Source organism: Equus caballus, chromosome 18, assembly GCF_041296265.1.
Source record: "Equus caballus isolate H_3958 breed thoroughbred chromosome 18, TB-T2T, whole genome shotgun sequence".
Lineage (NCBI taxonomy): Eukaryota > Metazoa > Chordata > Mammalia > Perissodactyla > Equidae > Equus > Equus caballus.
In genome coordinates, this window is record NC_091701.1 from 44,997,367 (window position 1) to 45,010,303 (window position 12,937).

The 12,937-nt window shown below is 36.5% G+C and overlaps 1 long non-coding RNA gene across 1 annotated transcript; it reads left to right on the top strand.

The window, feature by feature from the left end:
• The first annotated feature begins 279 nt into the window (after nt 1-279).
• On the top strand, nt 280-12,450 carry LOC138918776 (uncharacterized). Its single transcript, XR_011428519.1, has 3 exons — nt 280-413; nt 2,739-2,825; nt 12,157-12,450. It is a non-coding gene; the product is annotated as an uncharacterized lncRNA (long non-coding RNA).
• The last annotated feature ends 487 nt before the right edge of the window (nt 12,451-12,937 follow it).

A 12,937-nucleotide genomic window follows, 5' to 3' on the forward strand; every position in this document is an offset into this window, starting at 1 on the left:
AGATGACGGCTGTTCTTTGCTCCCTTTTAACTACTGATGACTTCAGTTCCCCGTCTCCATTACTAAATGCATGAAGTGTCCTGGCTGCTGTACGGTGTGCCCCACAATTTAATTATTACCTCATTGATTTTTCATGTATTTCAATGTTCTCTTTTGTTAAGTCACAGGGCCCGTTCTGTTGGAGCAATGTTTGCTTTTCTTTCCAAGACTTCCTTATGGAATCATTTGGAGTCAAAGACGTTCTTGTTTGCCTCTTCTTTATCCCCATCCTGCCTCCACCCCTCCTCTGGAATGTCGGGCTGCAGCAGCCTGGAGGTTGGCCTGCACATGCAGACAATCCAGAAAGGAAACTCCCGGTTTGTACAAGATCTTAAAAAGGAAACAGTATTCCACCACTCACTCACCAACAAAAGGTACCTGATTTTTAAATGGTCTCTCTTTAGTATGCATTAAAGATCACGCATAATTTGCATCTATTAGCATTTTATTATACCACTGGCACTGGGGAAAGGAAAATGAAAACAATTATTGTATCCTCAGAGGACATTTCTTTACTTATAACTATTTTACAATAAATCATTTTTGTTTATCAGTTTACTGGATGCAGCAAATGGAGAAACACTGGAGACTAAGAGAGTTCTAAAAGCCTAGGAATTTATAGAGCGGCTCCACATGTTTTCACTGAAAGCCCTTCAAATACTTCTAACTCATTAAAATGAATTATGTCAATTACCACCAGTAGATCTGGAAAACATTTGAATCTGATGGAAGAGGACTTTTTTCCCCCTCCAATATCACAGAAATTCAGCTTTCCCTAATACAAGCAAGTTAATGCAGCTTAAACAATATCTGGATAAAAAGGAAGTGAACCTACAAGAATCCTCTCCTCAAAATGGAAAGAAAGTTGGCTCTCTGATATTCTGAGCACCAATTAGGGAGCCAGAGATTTGGAGGAGAACTCAAGAGACTATCTGGTCCATTCCACTGCCTTCAGGAAGGATATACCAAAAACGTCCCAGACCCAAGAGAGGTCATTTTGTTTTTCATATAGTCTGAAGGAGAATAGCACAAGAAATAATAATGTAAACTCTTCAGGCACTCTCCCACCATAGATTTTTAGAAAGCATGATATTTCTAACATTCTCCATTGGTCTTAGCAACGTCGAAGGCTAACATGTCAGTCCAAAAACAAAAAAGGATTCTATCCATTTTTATTTTCTCATAAAGATGACAACTATTATTTTAGTAGCCAATGCAAAACTCACTACTTTCTACTATAAGAATTATAAACAAAAAATAGACTTATAAAGTCAGAAGCAGAGAAAATGTCTGAACAAGGCTGCAACGTTTTAGAGAGAAAATTTAAGAATGTGAAATACCAAATAGTTTGTGAATTATAAAATAGCATTAGAATAGCTAGAAGAGCAGAATCATCATATAAATGAGCACTTATGATAGCGCTGAGAGATAGAGGATAAAGAGAGTGAGTGAGAGAAAGGGAAGAAGTCTTGCTGAGCTAAAAAAACTTAAAATGCCATAGATATTTTGTTTTCAACCCTGAAAAACATCTTGAACATAGCTTCAAGGATGGAATGGCATATCTTTCACTACAAAAGATAACCTATCAACTAATGCCTGCAGTTTGGAAACAAAACTGAGCAAATTAATAGAAATCTGCTTTACTACTGAACAAGAATCTACAAATATGTTGTATTTCTCATCAGTGATGTGTGGTCCACAAATATTTTTATGAACTTAGATGTCTCATGAAAGTGGGTTTCTTATGATAAAAAATGATAATCTTGACAATAAAAGGTACTGACTTCTTTGATTTGCTAAATATTTGCTTCAGGTTCAGATAGTACTTGTTATTCAGATAGAGTCTATAGAATTTCAGTATAATAAGTGTAGATTTTAGAGAACATAATTTAGTAGGCATTTATAGACAATGAAACTCTTGTAAAACTATTTGTAACCTAATGTATCCACAATTTCTATATTGAAGATTCTCTGTGTATATCTATTAATAAGAACTAATATTTTCATCTAAGACCATAGAAGTCATTCACTAGCTTTGGATCAATTTCCTCTCTCTGTGCCATTACTAAGTTGGAGAATGACCATCCGTTGGATGCTCTCACATTGACGGGGCCAAGAGTAGCATACTTAGAGATACACTTCTGCGAGGGGGATTCGCTGCCCTTCCTGTGCCTGTTCTCACCTCTGTTCTCTAAAAACCAAGTTCTGATAAGGATCCACAACAAATAGTAGAAACTTCTAGAAACACAATTTAAACATTTTGCTTTCTCAGTAGGTGTTCTTTGCTGGGAGCTTTTCCTCTTTGAATTGTCTTTTTCTTCTGGAATCTCATGGAACTATTGCCATATCTCAGATCGAGGTTACCTATGCTTTGGAATAGCATTCCTAATCTACACAAACCTAGTAGGACTTAGTAGGATCAGCAAGGATTCAGAGAAAAGGAGACATTGAGGTCACACAAGTCTGTCTCCATACAGGCAAATGGAGTCTTAGTGACACCCTTACTGACATCCTTATATTGTCCCCCATTTCTAGGTAAAAGGGGGACAATATAAGGATTTGGGGATAAAGCATATGCTACTAATAATGTGTAATAATGTGTCTATTTGCCTAGTGTCTTATTTGAGAACAAGAGGTAGTTGATGAAAGATAAGGGATTCCTGTCAGTACTAACATTTTGCTTTTCTATTTGAAATGAGGGAGAACATCCATTTTTCAGAAGACCTGTGGTATTTCAGAATCAAAGAAGAGACACAAACCCTCTGTTGCAGTTGCAATGGTGTCAGGTATGTTCTTGGTCTGAGATGGCATGAGGACCACTAGGAACTTTTCCCTCTATGCTTAGGTTTAAGTGTATCTTTACTTGAGTGCTTAAAACAGTTTGTGGCAGCACATTTTTGCTCTTTCTTTAGGAAAGAGTTGGAAAACATCTATAGATCCATTCAAATCAGCATAGATTTTTATATATATCAAATGCTTGGAGGAAATTAGTGGAAGTTTAAAAGAAATACTAAAATATGATGTGTTTGGTACTTCTCTTAAAGGAAAATTCTGGATAAATTGTGAGGACAGACACTTTTTTTATTTAGGCAGGGACATATGAATCAGCAGAAGGCATACCTGAGTTGATTATTGGGAATGCAATTTGAATCAATTTCCAATGGAGAGAAACACAAAAATTTGAAATTCCTTTTATTTAGTGTTTATTAAAAAAAAATCATGGAGTGAAACAGCCACGTGTAGATCATGTGTAGATCACAGGCAGATGGTTTTTCTTTCCTCCACCCTCAAATTTAGAGTGCTTACCACCCAGTCAAGCACCATGTAGGAGCCTAATCAATATTCGTTAACCTCATGATCAGGTGCTTTTTTCTTTTTAATCCAAGTCACTTAATTCATTGCATTAAAAGCTGTGCAAATTTTGTATCATGTAATTTTGTTTCACTCTGTAAATGGGAAAGCTAAGGCTGATACTAAGGGCTGATTGCAGAGTGAGCGGTTGTACTCCTGGTTCAGAATGATAAACTTTGAATCCTTTTCTAAATGGTGGCCAAGCTTAAGAAATGAGCAGAGCTGACAATTAGGTGGCACTGAGCACAATTCCCCAAAAGATGGCAGCTACAATGCAAGAAAAAATGAGGAATGAGATTTTTAGATTTAATGATTTTAAAATAACCTCAGAAAATGTCTTAATATTATCCAATATCAGAAGAGATTTGTTTTCTATTGTTGGACTTGGTTTCTTTCTATTAAACTATTGAATACTGGTCATCCTCCAGTTTCAGAAACTTAAGCAAATGGACCAAGAGAATTGGACACATTCGGCAGTTCTTTTTTATCAGCCCAACACCCTTTAGCCAAGCACCAGTGGAGCCCAACATCATGGCACATTTCCCCACAATATACTCACACTCAACCAGCACCTAGGAGGGAAAAGAGTGCGAGGGCTATTGAGCACTGAGAATTTTTCCAATGAATCACAATTATGTGAACACCTGTGCTAACTAAGTTTGTGCTGATCCACTGTGAAAATTTGCAAAGTGCTCAACAGCCCTGAGAATTTCTCATTTATTATCTCAGGTGGGGTGGTCTGCAACTGCACATTAGGTTGCAGTGTGAAGCATGTAAGGACATGCATTCAAGACCTCATCTAGGACCTTTTCATTCTACCTGCAGGGTACAGCTGTGCCTCTTAACAGGCCAGAGTTCTGCTTCTGAATTTCTGCCCAGAAAAGTTAAGGGCAAATCCAAGAACCCTTCATCTGCAAGTGAAATGATTGTAGAACATGCAGTACATTTACTTAGATTTCAACATTTTCCCACAGGATCGATCTTGTGAAGAACCTACTGATCAGTGATATTTTTATGAATCTATAGGGTTATCATATATTAACAAACTGAAAAAGTTAAAACTCTAAATGATGACAGGACTTTGCCCATAAACATGAATTTTGAACTACCACTGATTTCTCTCCTTAGGAGATAAAGATATAGTAAAACTGGTCTAGATTCCAAAGAATCTATAGGCTGCTTTATTTTTAGAGTCAATGATTGATGAGACTTGGAAAATAATTTGTGAATGAAGTCATCAAATCATCAAAATAGCTTGTTAAAGGCTAGATGTAAGCAGTGAAATTGAGATCAGTGAATATGCTGGATACAAGGTCGGTTGTCGATTCCACAATAAAGGTTCTACATCGGCTGGGGACAGTGGCTTTCTTTGAAAGTATCCTCTGTCTCAAGAACTATAAACTACTGTGTGGTCTCTGAATGTTAATGCAATGTCAGGAATAGACTTTTCTGAGTAGGTTTGTAGACATAACTGATATATTTACCAAAGATACTTCAGTGAAATATATATTTGTTACTTTGACTCATTAAGTTTAACAGGAGACAATAAATTTGAGAATATGGATATAAAAACTAGGGACTACCTTGGCAATATAATGTTTTGTTTTTTAAGTAATATACTAGACTCTGGGACTTAATTATATCTAACAACATCATGTTCTTACCAATAGGATAATTGTTCACAATAATCGGTGGCTAGTGCAGTTGTCATTGAAGACGACACTGTAGCATGAGATGACAGAGGAAATTATGAAAAGGGAAATGCTGAAGTTATTGAGCATTCCTAGGATAAGAATGTCAGTGGGAGACACTTGGGAGAAGCATTGCTGCTGGTTACCTTGGCTTAATGCTAACGATTCTCCTCATAAAAATTAACATTTTTCTGCATCAGTGTCCATGACACTCATTTCTAAGATAGGAATGTGTGCAGTTAGGTGTGTGCATGAGGAGGTGAGAAAAGCATCAGCAGGTTAGAAGAGGTCCATATATCACGTGCTTTCACCTGGAGATCAGACTCATTGGGTTTTATGAGCACCAGGCATATGCTAAGCACTTGACACGCATTATCTCATTTAATCCTCACAACAGCATGAAATACAAATGGGCCTCATCCCGTTTTGCAATATAAGAAAAATGAAGCTGAGAGAGTTTAATCCACAGTAATGTTAGAGGCAGACTTGAACCCTTGACTAGTTGGTGCAAAAACTCAAGATTTTAACTACTACACAATACTGCCTCCCAGTGGCTGGAATTTGGTAAGCATTCAGCCAAGGTCAGCTATTGAAGTCCTGTTTTTCTTAGAGGAAAACTGGTCTTAATCCCTCATGCTTATCTCAGTATCTCAAAGGCATGTAAGAAGTGGCCTTGCTTATCAGAATTATTGAGATGTTGACTGTCACTTATAAAAAAGTAGATGGTTCAAGCCAACCTCCAGTGTGCTTTCCAGCGAAGAGATAGGTGACCGCATTGTTTATGAAGCAAATACTTTGAATTAATTCCTACTCAAATATAAAAGTGCTTGATGTTCACCTAAAGCATGATCTGTGCAAACAAAATTCCCCTAAGCAAAGAGATTCTGTAGTACCAGCATTTTAAACTTGCATGGATATTTCCTTCAGTTGACACAAAGCATAAAATAAAATAACATTTAAAAAGAGAAATAAAAACCCAAAGAAGAAAAAAATAAAGCACATTTTTATACAAGGCTAAGAGAATTAGCTCATAGAGTATGTCATGAAGTTTTAAAGGAATTTTTTTTTCTTTAGTTTAAAGATATAAAAGTATATGTGTATAAAGAGGGACAAGATTTAATTGTACACAAAAAGCCTTAGTTCTGGGCAAAATCTTAAAGTATATATTTTCATGTGCACATCTCCAAAACACATACACACACACACACTCACACATAAACACACATATGCACACACTCACACACGCATACGCACACTATTGTTTTTCAACGCCCTGTCTCAACTCTCAGTCTCCTCTCTCCTCAACTTCCAAAGCATTCACTTTTTAGTGCTTCCACTTGGCTCCTATTCTCCTTCTTTACCTCAAAACCCAGTCAGACAACTTCTTCCAGTACAGACCTCTTCTCTTCACCCATCATAACATGACAGTGAAAAATTCCTTTTATTCCCAAAATATTGTTAGGTTACTGGTTCACAGATCATGTGAATATGGCCTTACTGAGGTCTTAATGAGTGATAAAAGCTTAATGTGTTATTTTACTTCCTCATATTTATCTCCTATTATGAACTCTTCTAGATAAAATGTCTCAAGTCAAAGGAATTAATTCCAAAAGATGGGAATTTCAGACCCTGAGATGCATTGGTGGGAAAGAGATTTTTCCAAGGCTGTCTTTGCTTTGTGTTCCTTAAAATATGCTCCAAAGGTGCGCGTTTACTTTATGTGTGTGTAAGGCTGACCATGGTGAACAGGTGTATTGAAAGATTACATTCCCTGAGAAGAGAGGTCACTGATAATGGCATTACTGCTGCCAGTTTTTACTTCCTATTAAATGGTGCCTCACTCCACACTTGATATCTGGTAAATGGATACTAGTGACCTTGAGTCAACAGTCTTTGCCTTCTTTAGACATCTGATGGCACTGTAACATTTTAAATTTATAATTGTGTTTACTTTTTAAATGGAGTTTAAACATCTTTAAACTGAATAGAGAGATTGAAATGAAGACACAGAGAACCTGTAAATGCTTGCATTGGCACCACATATCATACCAGTTATAATATAACTCAGCAGTGAATGCACTGAGATGGCAGAACCATTAGGGTGCATCACATTAATGTATAATTTGGGGTCTTTAAGTATCTGTGAATCATTGACATGATACATTGCCACCTCGTTTACCATCCACCATGCCAATGCACTGTCTTATGAGATTAATTGAATCTGGACTATAAGCTTTAAAAATTTCGGAACCAGCTTCTTCATTCATTATGAAGAAGATATTGTCTCTGGGAGCTCTAGCCTCTTCCTTGCTAGACATGGCAGAAACTCCCTTCTTTTGCCCTGACTTATCTCCCCAACTGTGGCTGGTGTCACCATGGTCTCTCCACATTTATGTATCACAACTGCCAAAAGATGAATTCCTCCATAGAGGGGATGAATTACCAGAAAGGCTTATTTTGTCATCACTCTCGTACTTTATAACGTTCTAAAATGTGGTTTTAAACAACAACAATAAAAATTCTTAGTATTGAAATTAAAACATCATAAACTAGAAAGCAAAGCATTCTTCTCATTCACCTACTAAATTACGAGACATAGGTGGCCTTATTCTCTGTTGGACAATGCACCTGTGAATTGTGTTTTATTCATATTCACAATGGGCGCCTACATAGTACTTAAAATAAATGAACCAATTCTACATGCATCAACACGGATAAATCTTGAAAACATAATTGTGAGTGAAAAAAAGTAGCAGAGTGATGACTTTATGTAAATTTAAAATCATAGATTAATATATTACCTATGGTACATGTGTATATAGTAAACAGGTACAGACATGGAGGTGAAAGTTACAAACCAATTTTAAGACACTTGGAGAGGAAGGGAGAATGATAGCGAAAGAGCTTCATGACATCAGCTGAGGGTCCAAAGGGGGTTTCCAACACTGTGTAACATTTTATCAGGAAAAAAGACAAGAAACAAATATTAAAACATTTTATAATGCATTAACATTTATTAAATCTTAGTGAATGTGAGTGTTTATTATTCTCTGTACTTTCATGTGTTTCAAACATTTCATAATAATAATAATACTGAAAATGATAAAGGAAACTTATTCATAATGGGAACTGGCTAGTAATTCTCAACAGTATCTCTTCCAAGTATTCAACTAAAATTTCCAAGGAGACATGAGAAAAGATGAAAATTCAAATGAGGGCAAACCAACAGGCTAATTCTAAAATCTGGGAGGAGTTGATTCATAATAAAAGTCTAGTAGGGCTGGATAGAGAAAATTCCCCCAGTTTTTAGGTAATAGCATATGTGTGGTTCATCTCCTGGGGAACAAAAAGTGTGTATGTGTGGTAATAGGGGGTGTAGATGGAGATCCCCAAAACAAAACTTTTTAAAAAGAAAATGAATCACGTTTATTGGAATATTTTGGAAAATATAGAAAAGGAGAAAGTAGAAAAGAGGAAGCCATGATTCTCTGCGTAAAGCCAGACAGTCCTGTTTTCAACCTCAGAGCTACTGTGGCTTCTGAAGGTAGAGAAGGGAAGGAGACATTCAATGACACTTCTTTAATTGATTGTACAATGAGGAGGTGTTCAGCCACTGTGGGACCCTCATTTCATGTCCCCCTTCGACCTTACAGCTCAAAAGCCACTTGGAATATATATATATATTTGAGATAGGACATTTTCTGTTTCCATATGAAATGTTTTTCCTGAATCTCTTTATTGTCTTTTCTTTTCTTAACTTTAGTTCCCTGTAGAAACATTCAGTGTCTGGAGAATAAAAAGGAGAGGAAAAAAAAGAAGCTTTTTTAAATTAAAAAAAAAAAACCCAAAACTAAAGCACGCTACAGCATTGTTGGAAAGAACTAAAATTACATTTTGGTGCCCTAACTTTAAATCAAGTGACTTGATTTGCATAAAGGAACATTTGTGGAGATAAATAGAATGCAGAAATGAATTTCTGGATTTTAGAATTTCTTCCTCTACTTTTATGTGAAGGATTTTTTTTATGATCAGATCATATATTCCTCAAAAAAAAAAAAATGATTTTAAAGGAAACTCTGGTCCACCTTTATCTCTAATGGCCCGGTTGGGAGTTGCTATAATAATCCTCTTGCTTTTATGTGGCCATCTGGAGGCCTATTAAAAGGAGTATCTACAACAGACTCCCCAAGTGTGCTGAGTTTGTACATTTTCACCAAGTCACCAAAACAGGAGCATTTTTCCTGCTGCAGGGAGAAATGACCCTTTACAGAGAGGGGTGGGGTTGGGGGGTGGGGAGAGAGAAGAGACAAGAACCAGCAAGAGGCACAACTTGACCTTTCACCCTTGCCATTGTGCACAAGTAGTAAGAACAGTGGTTGATTCTGGCGCATGCGTTTTAAGGGTACAAAGATCTACAGCAAGGTTTCTTTACACCTCTGGGGCTCTGCAATGAGATGGAAGAGGTTAGGGAATGTGGGAAGGAGAAACATTGAGAATTTAATGAAGCATCATGTTTCAACTGGGTAATATTCCTTTTTGATTTGTGTGGAAAGCAAATATGAAATATTGAAATAATATTTCAAGTTCCCAGTTTTGTAGCTCAAATAGATGTACAGAATATTCTTGCCTTTCTGAAAACTACACCTTTCATCAAAAGTATAATCCAACAGAGTTTAGGACATAGGGTAGGTTGTGAAATGGAATTAGAAAAGCGTTGACATTTGTCTTCAGTAGATTATTAAAATCGCCTTGGTAAGAAATCTGCTCATAACGACAGAACAAGTTAGCAGGGGCTGGATATCATTTGTCCGAAATAGAGTCTTTTCTCTACACTCATTAACCATCTCGCTCAGTAATGTGGTTTTATCCTATTAAACCTGATACATCAAAAATTAAAAAAAAAAAAAAGAAAAATTTAGTTGCTGTCTCAAACTGCACTACAACTCAGATCTAGGACCAAATAAGACGCATTAATTGCTTTACTGCCTCTCCGCAAAGCCACTCTTAAAACATAATTCCTTAATGAAGTCCGTTAATTTGTTCATGGCAGTACACAAGCTGTTCAAAATGACACAGAATTGCACTCTGTTTTCTAACCCCTGCAGTTTCTTCTGTTAGTCACTCTGTCTTGTGTTGTTATCCCATGGATAGTAATTATTTTATAGTGGCTGTAATTAGGAGAGAATTAGGCTTGGTAAACAAAACCTGCCTTCTCCTGTTAATAGCTAAGGATAATAAATTTGGCTCTGACATTCACTATATTTGGACAAGGCTTGGCCTACTTCCAGTTTTCCCAATAAGAACTTTATTATATAATTATGCCTTGGAGGGGCTCATATTACAAGGTAATTTTTTTTTTGTAAAGACACATATTGCATGGCTTCCAGCCAGTAAATGATATACTGTAATATATGCCTCCAATAAATGTTTTAAACAAAATCTCTCTAAGCAATATCCTGCTACAAGTACACACTGCTCTTCAGCATATATTATTTACAGGATTTGTTTGTTGAGTTTTTCATAATGAAAATTATTTCCTTTTGCTCGCCTTGTCCAATATTATGACAGGTCTCTAAAGAAAGGCCTAAATTCCTTCTATCAGCAAATGACATGCTTGGATCTTCAACTTCCCATATCCTGGTTTCTGAAGGCAGTATCCACCAGAGGGAACAAAAAAAGGAGAGTATTTCAGCGACATTCTATTCTTCTGTAAAGATTAGCTGTTATTTTGCACAAGTTGTGGTGTCTTTGCCTGAAATGATTGATTTTCTTTTCCATTTTTAACATAAGTGAAATAAAATTATTGTGTTCCACTGCAAGGCAGACCTCTGATGATTCATTCGCCTCTGGTTGAACCCTTACTGAAAGGGTCACTCAAACTTGTATAGATCAAGAATAATACATGACATCACAAAATGCTAAAGTGAGGAGAACAACACTGCAAACAGGTTCAAAAACAAAATTGTAAAAATGCAACGTCGACTTAGAAAAATTAGGAGAAAAGAGGCATAAGTGAGATTAACTTCAGAGGAAGAAAAAGGTATTGGATTTTAAGTTAAGTGTAAAGACATACGATAGTTTTCTTAGGAGCTAAATTCAAAATTAGAGCAATTCTTAATTCTCTAATATTAGGCATAAAGAGGTTACAAAGGAGAACAATACTACTTTTAAAAGTACTTTGGAATTTTTACCCCAGACACTGAGGTTATATTTAAAATCCTATGTAAAGTGGAAAATTAAGACAACCCACACATGCAAAATCCACTCCCCCTAGAAAAAAAAACTGTGTCTCGATTGTCTGCATACTAAAGGAAAGAATTTTCCCTGGGATTAGCTAGATATCTGTCTTAGTTATCCCCGTTCACTTGGAACGTGTATCAGGGCTTGCAAGTCACTGTTAAAAAGGGAGTCAACTGGTTTCTTAGATGATTCTTAGCGTTGATTAGGGATCCTCAGTTTATTTAATCAGATTTTCAAAGGGCCCTGCAGTGGAAGTTCATATGAATGACGCATATGCAAAAAGTCTTCTTTCAAGTGAGCTTCAATTCCCTGCCTCTCTATTCCAATTTCTGGAGAAGACAATAAGTGGCTGCTTTTAGCAAAGAGCGTCTTGAATTGCAGTAGATAGCTTTGGAACCAGAAGTTTCATTGTCCTCTGCTCCTCCATTTCTGCCCTAGTGTCGACCAGAGCACGGAGCCCAGAGACCTCTGTAATTATTCTCTACTTATTGTCACAAAACCTTGAACCTAAAAAAATGAATGAGTGTTTATTATATTTCTGTTTGTTAAATAGCACAGAGTTTTGGCATTCAAATCTAAGGCTTTCTTTAGGAAAAATAATTGTCATTGTTCTGTTTCAAGAACGCCATTCTGTGTCAGTTAAACTATCAAAAATGTGTATTCTAAACTGACATGATCGCTGGGGAAATTAATGGTAATTCAGTTCAATTTAGCATTTATTGAGTGTCTACTACATGCACTGAAGTTTCAGGAAATTTTTAAAGTAGGCAAGATTTTTTTTTTACTAGTTTAAGTAGCTCAAAGCACTTAATGCAAAGATCTTGTTTATCCTTAGGAAATCCCAGACGGATGAAGCGGAAGGTCTTGTCTCCTGCTCCGACAGTGGCTGCTACTGCTGCTGCTGCTTCTTTTCTTCTTTGCTTTACAGAAGAAACAAAAGCACAGCAAGATTAAGTTGCATGCTCACAACAATGCAGTAAATCAATGGTGAAATATTGTCCGAGACCAGTGATTCAGAAGTCAATCCTCTACGTGGAGCTCCTCTCCTGTTCTGCTCTTTCCCTGTCATATTGGTATTACGTTGATGTAGGCTTTAATTAGAAAAAATATGTTTTACTATTGCTGATCAGTAAGTACCAAATCTTCATTGCTCATAGTAACAGTAATCACAAAAATAGGAGAAGAGAATGGGGAAGTATTTCAGCTTCGTATGTGCCAAAATTTTTTTCCCTGTGAGAAAATGACCTGCATGGAACTAACATCATTAAGTGACAGGTTTCACATTTTAGCCAGAAAGGAAGTTATTTTTCAGACTTTTTTTAAGTAATGGGAAGTGCTTTATTAGGATGCAAAAATTACCATTACCGTACTTCCTAAGTGGCTGAAATGATCATTTTGATGAGTCTGTAAACAGACTGTCAGAGAGAGATGCTTTGGATTTTGAAGGCACATGTTGGCACTAAAATTAAAGACCTTTTGTCCCCATAATGAATTTGAAAAAAACAAAAATAGTGACTCAAAAAATGACAGAATCATAGACACTAGAGATGGCACAGACCTAATAAGTCATCTCATTTACCCCCTCACACACGGTTCTCTAGAGGACATTTGTCCCT